This window comes from Callithrix jacchus, chromosome 5 (genome assembly GCF_049354715.1).
Source record: "Callithrix jacchus isolate 240 chromosome 5, calJac240_pri, whole genome shotgun sequence".
Classification (NCBI taxonomy): Eukaryota; Metazoa; Chordata; class Mammalia; order Primates; family Cebidae; genus Callithrix; species Callithrix jacchus.
The window spans coordinates 100,973,510-100,986,277 of record NC_133506.1 but is presented as its reverse complement, the minus strand read 5'-3'; the positions used below and the strand labels follow the sequence as shown (position 1 = coordinate 100,986,277).

At 46.7% G+C, this 12,768-nt stretch overlaps 1 protein-coding gene across 4 annotated transcripts in view; it reads right to left on the bottom strand.

Moving 5' to 3' along the window:
- Window positions 1-12,768, bottom strand: part of ASIC2 (acid sensing ion channel subunit 2) — a 1,111,991-nt gene that overhangs the window by 141,643 nt on the left and 957,580 nt on the right. The window lies entirely within an intron of this gene.

The window sequence follows — 12,768 nt, the reverse complement described above, 5'->3', positions numbered from 1 at the left end:
CCTGTAATCTCAGCTACTCAGGAGGCTGAGGCAGGAGAATTGCTTGAACCCAGGAGGTGGAGGCTGCAGTGAGCCGAGATCACACCATTGCATTCCAGCACTCTAGCCTGGGCGACAGAGCAAGATTCCATCTCAAAAAAAAAAAAAAAAAAAGGAGTGCTTGGGTTAGGCTGCACCAAGATCTGATTAAATCAGACTGGGGAGATGGGAGGAAGGGAAGATTGAACATCAGATTTTATTATTTTTTATTTTTTTAAGACAGAGTTTAACTCTTGTTGCCCAGGCTGGAGTGCAATGGCACAATCTCAGCTCACTGAAAACTCCACCTCCTGGGTTCAAGTGAGGATCTCCTGCCTTAGGTATTTTTAGTAGAGATGAGGTTTCTCCATGTTGGTCAGGCTGGTCTCAAGCTCCTGACCTCAGGTGATCCACCCGCCTTGGCCTCCCAAGGTGTTGGGATTACAGCTGTAAGCCACCATGCCCGGCCTGGACAGCATGATTTACAAGAGCTACTCAGGTGATTCTGTTATATAGTCAGGGCTGGGAACCACTGCCTGAGCCTCTTGAGATTCTGAGACAATGTTGGGTTCAATCTTTTTCTTCCTTTGCCTTGGGAAATGTAGCCTGACTATGGAGGTTCTGGGAGCAGCTGGAGTCCCAGGCCGGTTATTGAGGCTGAGATCCAAGAAGGCAGGATGGGGACCTAGGGACTGCACCTAGCTCATGAGATGGGGCACGATCAAGGCCCAAAACTGCCCCCCAGCACTCCCTTCCTCAGTTTTCCTCTCCCTGGCCAGTGAAATGCGGGTTCATTACCTTGTTTGACCAACTCTAGACAACCCCAGGGAAATCAACCAATCAGGGCTTCTGACAAAATGAAGGCCGAGAGTGATGTCATTGAGGAAATGACACTAAGTTTGATTTCAGACCAGCCTTACATCCCTTATCTCTTTGATCTCGTCACAACCCTGTAGGCTAGGCACCATGATGCCCATTTTACAGATAAATACACTGAGGTTCTTTGAGGTTAAGTAACTACGTATCCTTTAAGTACGAGAGCCACAAACCAAACCCAGTCTAATTCCAAAACTCTTCATCTGCCTCCTTGTACATGTGGCCTTCCTTATATCAGCAAATAACTTATTATAAGTAAACTACATCCTTACATCTTCTTAGGTCAGTCATCCTGGAGTCATCTTTGACTCCTCTCTTTCCCTTACACCCCACATCTAACCCATTGGGAAATCCCACTGGATCTATCTGTATGACATATCAAGAATGCAAGCAGGTTGCCACCTCCCTACTCCCACCTTGGTCTGAGCACTCCCATCTCTCACCTGAAATAATGATGGGTCTCACCACCTCTGTACTTATACATAGTGTGTCTTTGCAGCACAGCAGCTGGAATACTGATAAAATGTTTCTTGACACTGCCCTCCTGTGGCTTCCATCCCACTCTAAGTCAAAGCCACGTCCTCACCATGGCCTGTGCTGCCCTGCACAAAGGAGCCTCTCTGAGTTCATCGCTTACCACTGCTCCCTAGGGGCTCACACTGCTTTTCTGAAAGCTCTCCAAGTACAGGCTTCTGCTCTTGCTGTTCCCTCCTCCTGGAATATTCCTCCCCCAGCATTGACATGGCTTTCTCTTCTCCCATCCTCACCGTTTTCAGGGAGACTCAATGTCACCTGTTTAAAATGAAAATGAACATACCAGCAAACCCCATCCTCTTCTCCTGTTTTATTTTTCTTCATAGTGCTCATCACCATCTGGTATCCTACCAGTATAACCCCACCGGTTTGTTTATTGTCTGTCTTCCATGATTAGATCTTCATCTGTTTGTCTCACTGCTCCATCCCAGGTGCCTTGAACAATGCCTAGTGCATACAAGATGCTCAGTAACTACTTGAATGAATGAATGAATGAATAAATCCTGCCACCCCTTCGAGGAAGAGGTGAGATGATCTCTAAAGCAGCAGCTAGTGAAAACACTTGGGAGAAAAGGTTGGGGAGAGGCCATCCCAGCGGGCTGCTGCATTTCCCCTGCTGATCTAGGGGATGAATGAAGGGATGGCTCAGGAGGCCTCTGGAGTATTAACTGCTGGGCCCTGGTCTGTGGGTCACTGTGAATGTCAAGGATCTCCAGGTGGGCTCTGAACTAATCCAATAATGCAAATCCTCTGTCCTTTTAGGAGAGTGACTGGCATGGCCAAAGAATTTTTACCTGTTACCAAGCCTACTTCTCAGCAACCTATAAAACGCAGGCTCTGAAGCCAGATTGAGTTCAAGACCCAATTTTACTACTTATCACCCATGTAACTTCGGGTAAGCCACTCAGTCTCTCTGTTCCACCTTTATAAAATGAAGACGATCCTTATACCTATTTATAGCATCATGAAGATTCCATGAGACGATGCCTACAGAGAGCTTAGTACAGGGACAGGCATGGGCTAGCATTCAATAAAGGTCAGCTCTTGTAATTAAGTGAGGTGTAGAGAGTTACTAAGCACTGATACACACAAATGAAATTTGTGTGCTGCTGGAGTTTACTGAAGGCTTTAATTTGGCATTCTAGCACAAAAGTCTGCATGCTGAGCAATCCGGGCGGTACTGCCATGCCCCCACCACACCTGAGCCCAGCTGAGAGTTCGAGTCAGCGACTGGGGATGTGCATCGGCAGTGCTGTCTTGAGTTGCTGCTGCTTTCCATCTGCCACCGTTCTTGTTTTTTAATGATAAATTACCATTAGCTTAGTTTCATTGTTACCCATTTAGCTTGTTGTGGGTTGTTTGCTTAACAACAGTAATTTGGGCTTATGAGTTTTCAATGGTTGGGTTTTAAGGCATGTATGCATTAGACTTCAACTGTGCATCATCTATCTCCCTTCCTAAGGCAAATCTTTCTCTGGTGTTTCCCCGAAATCATCGGCCTGTAACACTTTCATGTTATCTCTGAGTTCTTTTTTGCTAAAAAATAAAAAAATGGGGACAGATGAGCAGGAGGCTGTGAGTGATTTTACTCTGCTGAAGTGGGCTGCGGTCAAAGAGGATGAGAGACACTGTTCTAGATCAATCTTCCCTCTCCCTTCTGTTTTATTGATGGGAAAACTGAGGCTTTGAGAGGTAAAGGATCAGAGTTCATACACAGTCACTAAAAGCCAGTCCTCCTAGTTACCTGGCCTGGGCTTTTTCCACTAGCCACATGACCTGCTTAGGCCAGTTCCCTTTCTCAGTGGAGGACTCTGGGTCCTAACGAAGGTGGCTTGAAATTGCCCACTCTTGGGTTAGGGTCTCCTCCTGGAGCTTCCAATCTGGGGCCATTTTGAAGTACATTTACGTAGTGCAGAAGAGTTATGGCTCTAGAGTCAGACTACTTTATCGAACTGTGTGATTTGGATGAGTTACTTAATCTCCCTGTGCCTCAATTTCCTCAACTGTAAAATGAGGATAGTGATAGCAACAACCTCCTATATCTGGAAGAACTTGGTAAGAGAGTTCACGTAGCATGCACAATGCCTGATGCATAGAAAATGCTCAGTGAAAGGCTGGGTGCAGTGGCTCACGCCTGTAATTCCAGCACTTTGGGGGACTGAGGCGAGAGGATCGCTTGAGCTCAGAAGTTTGAGACTAGCCTAGGCAACATGGTGAAACTCCATCTCTACAAAAAATTTAAAAAAAAGATGGGCATGGTGGTGCACACCTGTAATCCCAGCCCCTTGGGAGGCTGTGGTGGGAGGTTTGCTTGAGCCCAGCGGGTAGAGGCTGCAGTGAGCGGAGATCACACCACTGCACTCCAGCCTTGCGACAGAGAGAGACCCTGTCTCAAAACAAGAAAAAAGAAAAACAAAAAAAGAAAGAAAAGAAAAAAGAAGAAAAAGAAAATTCCCAGTGAATAATGATTATTGTTAATATTTTTAGGTCCAGAGCTAATGTTCCACTCCAACCTGGAGCTTCTGGGGATTATTATCCCCATTTAATAGATAGGAAAATGGAGTCTCAGAACTGTAGAGACTCTGAACTCAAGACTTGTGGCTACACAGCCAGAGTCCTTCCATTCCCAACACCACCTTCAGGGCTAAGCTTGGTGTCTCAGTGCTTAGGTTCTGCCTTGACACTCTTCCTCTTCATTGGTGCTCCACTGCGTAGCTGGACAGTCCAAAGCAACTTTCTACACATTTCTAGGCAACTGGAGATCGTCCTGTCTTTCTTCTGCATGGGCAGAGCTTCTCTCCCATTCCATTACAAGTGGCTTGACAGCAGAGACTGCTATTTCTTTAAAACACATCTGAGAGAGGGTGGCACAGAGAGGGAATGCCCCTCTGATGGGTCCCAGCTGCCTGGCTGATGGGAAGATGGCTGGGATGCGGTTTGGGTGGGGAGGCACTGACAGGTTCTAAACAGACTGTAACCTTTCCTGTGGCCTGTGAGCTCTGAGTGCTGCTCATGCGTGGGGAGAGGCCCCGGGGCATTTCTGATGCCCTAGTCTTCCACCTCAGCCCTTGCACCTCTGAGTTGTTCCGCAAGTGTGCTTCGGGTGGACAAACTGGGCAAAGACAGAAAACACCTCCTTTGAAACTGAAGCTAGTAAATTCAACATAAAGAAGGTGAGATTAAGCCAATTAAGCCATCAGCAGCAGAGATCTGGTCTCAGAAATAGCTTGGAGCTGGGTTGTTGCAGCATTGAAGGGGTTTCCTAAAGGTCAACACAAGCTTGAAATATAATCACCATTAGAGAATTAGTAGCATCTACTGTCTTTTTTTTTTTGAGAGGAAGTCTTGCTCTGTCACCAGGCTGGAGCACAGTGGTGCAGTCTCGGCTCACTGCAACCTCTACCTCCGGGTTCAAGTGATTCTTCCACCTCAGCCTCCCAAGTAGCTGGAACTACAGGCGGGTGCCAAATGCCAGGCTAATTTTTGTATTTTTAGTAGAGATGGGGTTTCACCATGTTGGTCAGGATGGTCTCGATCTCTTGACCTCACGATCCACCCACCTCGGCCTCCCAAAGTGCTGGGATTACAGGTGTGAGCCACTGCGCCCAGCTCATCTACTGTTATAATAGAAGAAAAAGGCCTGCTTCAGGGTGAAGGAATCAGGAGTTGGCTCTCCTGTGCTGAGAAAGGGTGGGGAAGCTAGCTGACATGCACACTTCAGTCTTTCCTGCTGGAGTGAGAAAGATGACTAAGGTTTATAGAGCACTTACTGTGTGCCAGGCAGTGTGCTAAGGATCTTGTCTTCCTTTATATGCTCCAGCCACACTAACCTTCTTTTCCTCTGAAACCTGACTTGTTCCCACCACAGGGCCTTTGCACATGCTGCTCTTCCTGTTTCTTCTCCCTGCCCTTTGCATGCATGTCTGCTTAATGCCATTCAGGCTTTAGCTCAAAGTTTGTCTTCTGAAATGCCTTCTCTAACCATAGTTAAAGTCATATCTCCACCCTGCCCCACCATCACACTCTTCCACATCACTGTATTTTATCTTCTTTAGTGCACGTATCCATACTCAAATATTTTATTTATTTTCTTGCTTATTTCCTGCTTCCCACCACTACAATGTAAACTCTTTGAGGGTTGGAATTCTTTAAGCTTTGTTCACAAAAATATACTTAAAGCCTAGAACAGTGCCTGCCACATAGTATGTGTTCAACAAATACCTTTTACCATCTGGTGGCTGGGGTCTTTCCCCAGGGCATTGTATGCAAACCTCACTAGGATCCCAGGAGGTGGTATAATGATTCCATTCTGCACACAGGATCAGGAGCATGACAGACTTTCTCAGTGAATAAGGAATAGAGCCAGGATTTAACCTAGGATTTTCTTTTTAACTTCAAAACTGTATGTTTAAGTACAGCTCCTGATGAGGCACATCTGAGAAGCAAATCCTGTGGCCACCCCACGAAGGGTAAATAAGACATGCTCAGATGACACTGGTTTCAGCGCTTCAGGCAGAAAATCGCCACACAAATCTTGCACGGAACATCTCTCCCTCCCCAGAAGGGTGGCTCATTTCTTCCAAGTGATATCAGACAAGGCAAAATTCCTAAACAAGCAATGAATATGGACGTTGTCTGGAAGTCAGCTGTTGTAATGGCTTGCCTGGATTCATACCCCTCACAGCCCACTCTGGTCTACAACTGAATCCCTGGTTTCACCCCACTCCCAGCTGTAGGCTGAGCCCCGGTCCCAGCTCCAGAATGTGTCTGCCCTCCTCCAGCCACTTCTCAGGGCCAGCTCAGACTGGACGCTCCAGCTCTAGTTATTGGGTGAACTGTCTCACACCTGGACTTGGCTCACTACTGAGTGCCAATTCCAGTGAGTGGGAATGATTTCATAAATTAATTCTATTTTTGTGGGTGTCTAAAGATGAGTGGAGTAGGTATGGGGCCATGGCTCTGTTTCCCCCCATTCCCGGTAGCAGCTCCCTGGAGAGCAGCTTCTGTAGGTGAGCCTGAGGTTCATCTGGAGACACACCTGAAGCTCACTCCTTCATATTTCCCGGCAATTTTGTAAGCACCCAATTTCCTTTTATCAATCCCTTTTACACCTAAAGTGACCATGGCTCTTTCTCTTTCCTGCACTGAACTCTGACTGAGAGTCTACTCTGTGCCTGGTTTTGGGCTAAGCTTTTGGGACAAGAAGCAAGTCAGACACAGTCCTGTCCCTAAGGTGCTCATTCTAGTGGGGTGGGAGCAGGGAGGGGTGTGAGAACTTGAAGGGGACCACTAGATAGACTTGGTGGGGTGAAGCCCCAAGTCTGCAGATCACGGAGAGTTTATCTGAGTGTCAGAGAGGGCTCCCCTGGGCTGTCTCCAAGACAAGGAGCAGTTTTCAAGGCAAAGAAACAGCAGCACAACCTTCTAGGTGGAGAGTAATCATATTCAAAGTTCTTTTAATTCTGGTTAAGTTCTCTTAACTCTTAACTTCCTCCACTGACCCAATTCCTCCTGGCCCAAACCTCAGGCAGGAATGGAGGTGGCACTGGAGGGGTAGAGAGCTCACTAACTCTCTGACCTGCCTCTCTGTGGGCCTAGAGCACTCCACAGTGATGTCTCAGCATCTGCACCTGCCCCTGCCTGCACCCTTCTGTGCTACCTCTGCTTGCCTCTCACGAGGCTGACCCCTTACCCGGTGCCATCCACCCATCGAAGCTGACCTTCGTTAGGCACTCATGTGTGCCAGGCATATGACGCCAAGTGATTTCCAGACACACTATCACATTCACTCATCCATTCAACAAGTGTTTATTGTATACCTATTAGATCGTGGGTACTATTCTAGCTCTAGGAGATACAGAATTGAACAAAAAAGATGCAAGAATGTGGATCTCACATCCTAGCGAGGTAGACAACCAGCAAGGAAACAAGTCCAGTATGACATGTAATCCATCCGATGATGTTAAGTGCTGTGGGGAAAAGTGCCAAGACAGGGACAGGGGACCAGAAAATGCCAGGACCTGTTGCAGTGTTGAACAGATGGTTGGGGAGGTCTTCCTGAGAAGGTGGCATTCGAGTAAAGATCTAAAGGGAGTGAAGGAGCATCTGTGGAAACATCTTGGGGGAACACACGAGGCAAAGTGGGAGGATCCTTGAGTCTTTACTGCAGGGACAGCTACTGCAGTTGACCTCACGTCACAGAGGGGCAATGAGAGCTCTGAGAGGCTGAGCATCTTGCTCAGTGTCCCACAGCTACCATCCTGAGACACACATGTCCTGCCAGAGAGCCTACGCTGACACTCCTTGCTGCCTCTTATTCTCTCCTGGTCCTGGGTTCCAAATTCCTGGCAGGCCTTTGTGCCCTAGCTGGGGCTGTCCCAGACTTGTCCAAGCCCCGTGGATGTGTCTGGTCAATGGATCCCTTCCCTTCTCTTCCTGGCCTGCCCCATGCTCTGTGCTGACAGCTGATACAGAGCTCACCTCTCATTTGTGGCAGGATGACAGTTTCTATATTTAGGCAACTCATGAATCTTTCTGGGATTCTGATGAATTGCTGTTTTCCAGGGCTCTGGCTGGAGTTGCTTTTCCCTGTGATTCAAACATTAATGCTCCCCAAGGTCTTTCCTGTGGGAGATACTGCTGGTGGGTAATTGGATGTGGCAGAGCTTCCTCCAGCCACTGATCCAATTCCTCTTGGCCCAAACCTCATGCAGGAATGGAGGTGGCACTGGAGGGGTAGAGAGCTCACCAGACCCTCTGGAAACAGCTGTCCCAAAAGCACATGCATGCACACGTGCACACACACACACACACACACACACGGTTATGTTGACTGTCCTTGTTCCTCTCCTCAAAAAGTAATTGAAGATGTTAGCAGGGGAATCAAATTAGAAATGTCCTTGCCACACTATCTCTGGAACTGGGCTTCTTAAATGGGTGAGAAGGTGCTTGGTCAGAGTGACATAAGGAATCCAGAAACCCAGGAACCCAGAAAGTGAGACTTTTTTGGCTGATTTGTGGGCAAACTCGACTATTGCAGGGGCTTGCTCAAGACTTGCTTGCTGGCAGCTATGTCCTGTAATTGAGCCCTTTGGAATAATAACCCACTTATCAAGAATCCCTTGGAGTCAGGCGCTGTCCGGGAACCGCCCGTGGGTGATCTTCCAAAGCAAAGGACTTCAGAGTGCCGCTTGTCTGTCCATGTCTAAATTTCCCTAGTATCCCATCATCATTAGGAGCTGGTCACTTGGCCACACCTTCTCCCTGACACACTCCTAACCTCCAACATGACAGTCTGGGCCCCACTCTCTCTTTGGGTGAGCTCTCTGCCTTCCTTTCGATTCACGTGTTTCCCTTTCTCTCATGCTTAGCATGTACGTCTTGGTTCTTCTTGCTATTTCTATTGTCTTCAATGTATTAAAAGCTGTTTGAGGTGTAAGGACAACAGAGACTAAGTAAATGCCTAGCATAGAACATGGATGCTGGTCCAGGAAACCTCACATGGCCCTGGGATCCTATTCTGGACCCAGAGTTTCTGGAGGGGCACCCCCTGTGCCAGAAGGTCTGTGCCAAAGTTTTATCTGCCAATCCTGGTCATTGCTGGCCCGAGAGCTGGGCTTTCCTCCTGTGGGCTCTGGCATCTAGGAAGGAGCAGGGAGAGGCTAATAGTCGTGCTGTGCCATGCTGAGATTTACAGAATATTGAACTTTATGTGAGACTCTAACTTGGTCTAGTCCAAGTGTCTCAATTCTCGTAGGAGGAAACGAAGGCCTGAGCTGGGGAGTCACAGGATGGCTCAGTTTTGGGTCGGGTTTTCTAAGTACTGGACTGTCTTCTGAGAGAGAGAGAGAGAGAGAGAGAGAGAGAGAGAGAGAGAGAGACTGTGTGTGTGTGTGTGTGCACATGCATATATATGTGAACATATGGGTTGGAGGTGTTTCAAAGGTTGGTTGAGAGGGGGTTTGATAAGGATAGGGTATCTGATTATGCTCTAAACAGGTTCAGCCCACAAATTAGCCAAAAAAGGCTTTCCTTTCTTTCTGGGTTCTTGGATTCCTGATGTCACTCTGACCAGGCACCTTCTCAGCCATTTAAGAAGCCCAGTTCCAGAGACAGTGACAAGGATGTTTCTAATTTGGTTTCCCTGCTAACATCCTCAGCTGCTTTTTGAGGAGAGGAACAAGGACGGTCAACAGTAATGGAGGATTTGCCTTTTCATGTAAGGACTTATTGAGGCATTCCCTGTAGATTAATTTTAGACTTCACTTTCACCTATGTATTCATTCATTTAAACAATCATTCGCTCAGTAATTATTTACTGGAGACCAATTGACATATTCCAAGCAGTGTGTGGAGGCATAGTAGGGTCAAAGACATAAATTAAAGAATAAAAGACCTAGACCACAATTTGGTGAGCACCTTCTGTAGTGGACACTGTAATACCCAGAGAGATTAGGCATGTATGGACACTGGGCTCCTTCCAACCTGGACTGAAATCCAGGCTCTGAGACCTTGGACAGGTGATTCACTGATAATCATAAGTGCTATTATTTATAGAGTACTTCTGTCAGGCACTTGTCTAAGTACTTTCCTGAATTTACTCAATTGCTTTAATCTTTCATTTCTTCATCTTGGAAATGGAGATGAGAATATCTTCCTCATTGGTGGTGGTAAGGATTTAACAGATAAATTAATGGTTATAAAGTTATCAGCATATTACTTGACCCATAAGGGGTGCTTATTAAATGTTACTTCCTTCGCTCTCCTCTCTGCTCTCCAAAAGCTCATAGTCCAGGGGAGAAAAAGTCTGTGAACAGAGATAATAAGCACAAAGTTGAGAGCCAAGTTCCAAAGGACAGTTGGGACCAAGTGCTGGCAGGGAAGGTGTCCAGGGCAGTGAGGAGTTCCCATTATCTGTGAAAATTAAGAACTGCTTGGTCCCACCTTGTTTCTGGGGTCCCTGAACTCTGCTCCCTCCCTAACTGCAGGTGTTACTGAGGTCCTGGCATGCCTCATACCCCACCCAGGTCCCCTGGGTGAAGGCAAGACTCACTCCCCTAGGGCCTCAAATAAGGCCCTCCCCTCCTGGCCTACCCTTGCAGTGACTGGAAGATGTGCTGCAGGGAAGTACAGTGAGAGTGGAGACCACAGGCTGAGCCCAGAATCTAAGCAAACGGAATCCCACTCCTGCTGCATTGCAGGAATCGAACGGCATTGCACAAAGGCTGGCTTTGCAGAACGCATCTCGACAACTCAACAGAGAACGTCAAATTCAGCTAAAGCTTTAGCAATGACAGTGATTGTTTGTTTCCACTGAAGAGCTCAAAAAAGAGGCAGGATTTTAACTTGTTCCAAAGAAAAGAGCATCATTTGGTAACAGACTGGAATCATAGAATCACAATATCTTATGACTGAAAGAGTTAGCAATGTCTGTCTCATTGACAGATTGTAACAATTCAGTGAGTCAGTGAATACAAAGTGCCTCATACAGAGCTTGGCACATAGTAGGCACACACAGACTGATCATATGCTCCAAACCCCATGTTTTAAAGATGATGCACCAGACAAACACATGACACTCAACATGTCCCAACCCACATTGGCCCTCTGCACTTCCGCCATCACCAGCCCCTGGTCCCAGCAAATAGCACGGCTTTCTACTCGCCATTTCTCTTTGTGGCACGGCCCTCCCGAGGAGTGAGCCAGCTATGACCAAAGCCCTTGAGGCAGCTGGGACTCCTCTCTTGACCTCTGTTTGGTTACTTGCTAAGTCACAGGGGTTCTACCCCTGCAGTGACTCCCAGTTCTGCTTCTAGCTTCTTAGCACTGCCACCATCACGCAAGTTGAGTTCCTCATTTTTCACGTGGATCATTGTCACAGCCTCTGAATTGTCCCCCCCCAGTTCCCATCTCCAGTTGTTGTCTCTTCTCTCCAAACAATTCTACCTGTGATGCTAAATACATTTTCCCAAAGGCAGCTCTGCTGCTACCCCTGTATTTAAAAATCTTCAATGGCTCCCCGCTGCCTACTGCTTTAAGTACAAACTTCTCACTCTGGTATTCAAGGTCTTAACCCAATAGTTCTGCAAGCTGACTCTAAGAGCCATGCTCAGCAAAGCTAGATGATCTGCTATTTCGCAAACATGGACTGCCTACCCCACCTGACAACCCCAAGCCCTCTGCCTGACATGCTTTCCTCAGCCTCTTCTTGCTTAAGGCCAACCCACCCTTCAGGGCCTTTCAAACATCATTTCCTATAGAAAGTCATCTTTCCCATTTCTAACCAGATGCTATTGTTTGAATGCCCCCTCCAAAGCTCCTGTTGAAATGTAATTGCCATTGGAACAATATTAAGATGAGGAGCATTTAAGAGTTAATTACACGACAAGGGCTCTGCCCTCATCAAATGCATTAATGCCAATATTGCAGAACTGGGTTAGTTATTGAGGGAGTGGGCTCCTGATAAAAGGATGAAGCTTGTCCTACTTTCTCTCTCTGTCTCACATGCTCACTTCTACCTTCCGCCCTTCACCATGGGCACCTACCTTTGCCAGATGCAGGTGCCATGATCTAGGACTTCCCAGCTTCAGAACTGTGAGCCAAATAAACGTTGGTGCTTTATACATTTTGCAGTCTGTGGCATTCTATTAAGACAGAAAATTGGTACCAAAGGGTGGCACTGTCGCTGTAATAAATACCCGAAAATGTGGAAGTGACTACTTTGGAACTGGATAATGGGTAGAGGCTGAAGTAATTTGGAAAAGTGGGCTAGAAAAAGCTTGTATTGGTATAAATGGAGCAGTAAGGAAGAGTCTGGTGAGGGCCCAGAAGAGGGAAATGGTCATGATAAGAATACTGGTAGAAATAAGAATGATAAAGGCCATTATGATGAGATCTCAGACAAAAATGAGGAACAAGTTATTGGAAACTAGAGGAAAGACCGTTGTTGTTACACAGTTGCAAAGAATTTGGTGGGTTGTGTCTTTGTCTTAGGACTTTGTGGAAGGCAGAACTTAAGGGCAATGAATTAGGCTATCTGACAAGAAATATCTAAGCAGCAAAGCATTCAGGCTGGTGTGTGGCTACTTTTAACCACAAACAGTAAGAAAAGAGAGGAAAGAAATTATTAATATTTAAAGACAAAATTTGCAGATAAAAGGAAGGCAGAGTGAAAAGATCTGAAAAACTCTCAGTCTGGTCATATAAAGAACAAAAAAGCATTTTTGGGAGAGCAAACCAAGGGGGTGGCCAGGCAATTGTTTGCTAAAGAGCTGAATACTGACAGAAGAAAGACAGGTGCTATTCATCAGGACCATGGGAAAAAGACCCCAAAGCGTTTCA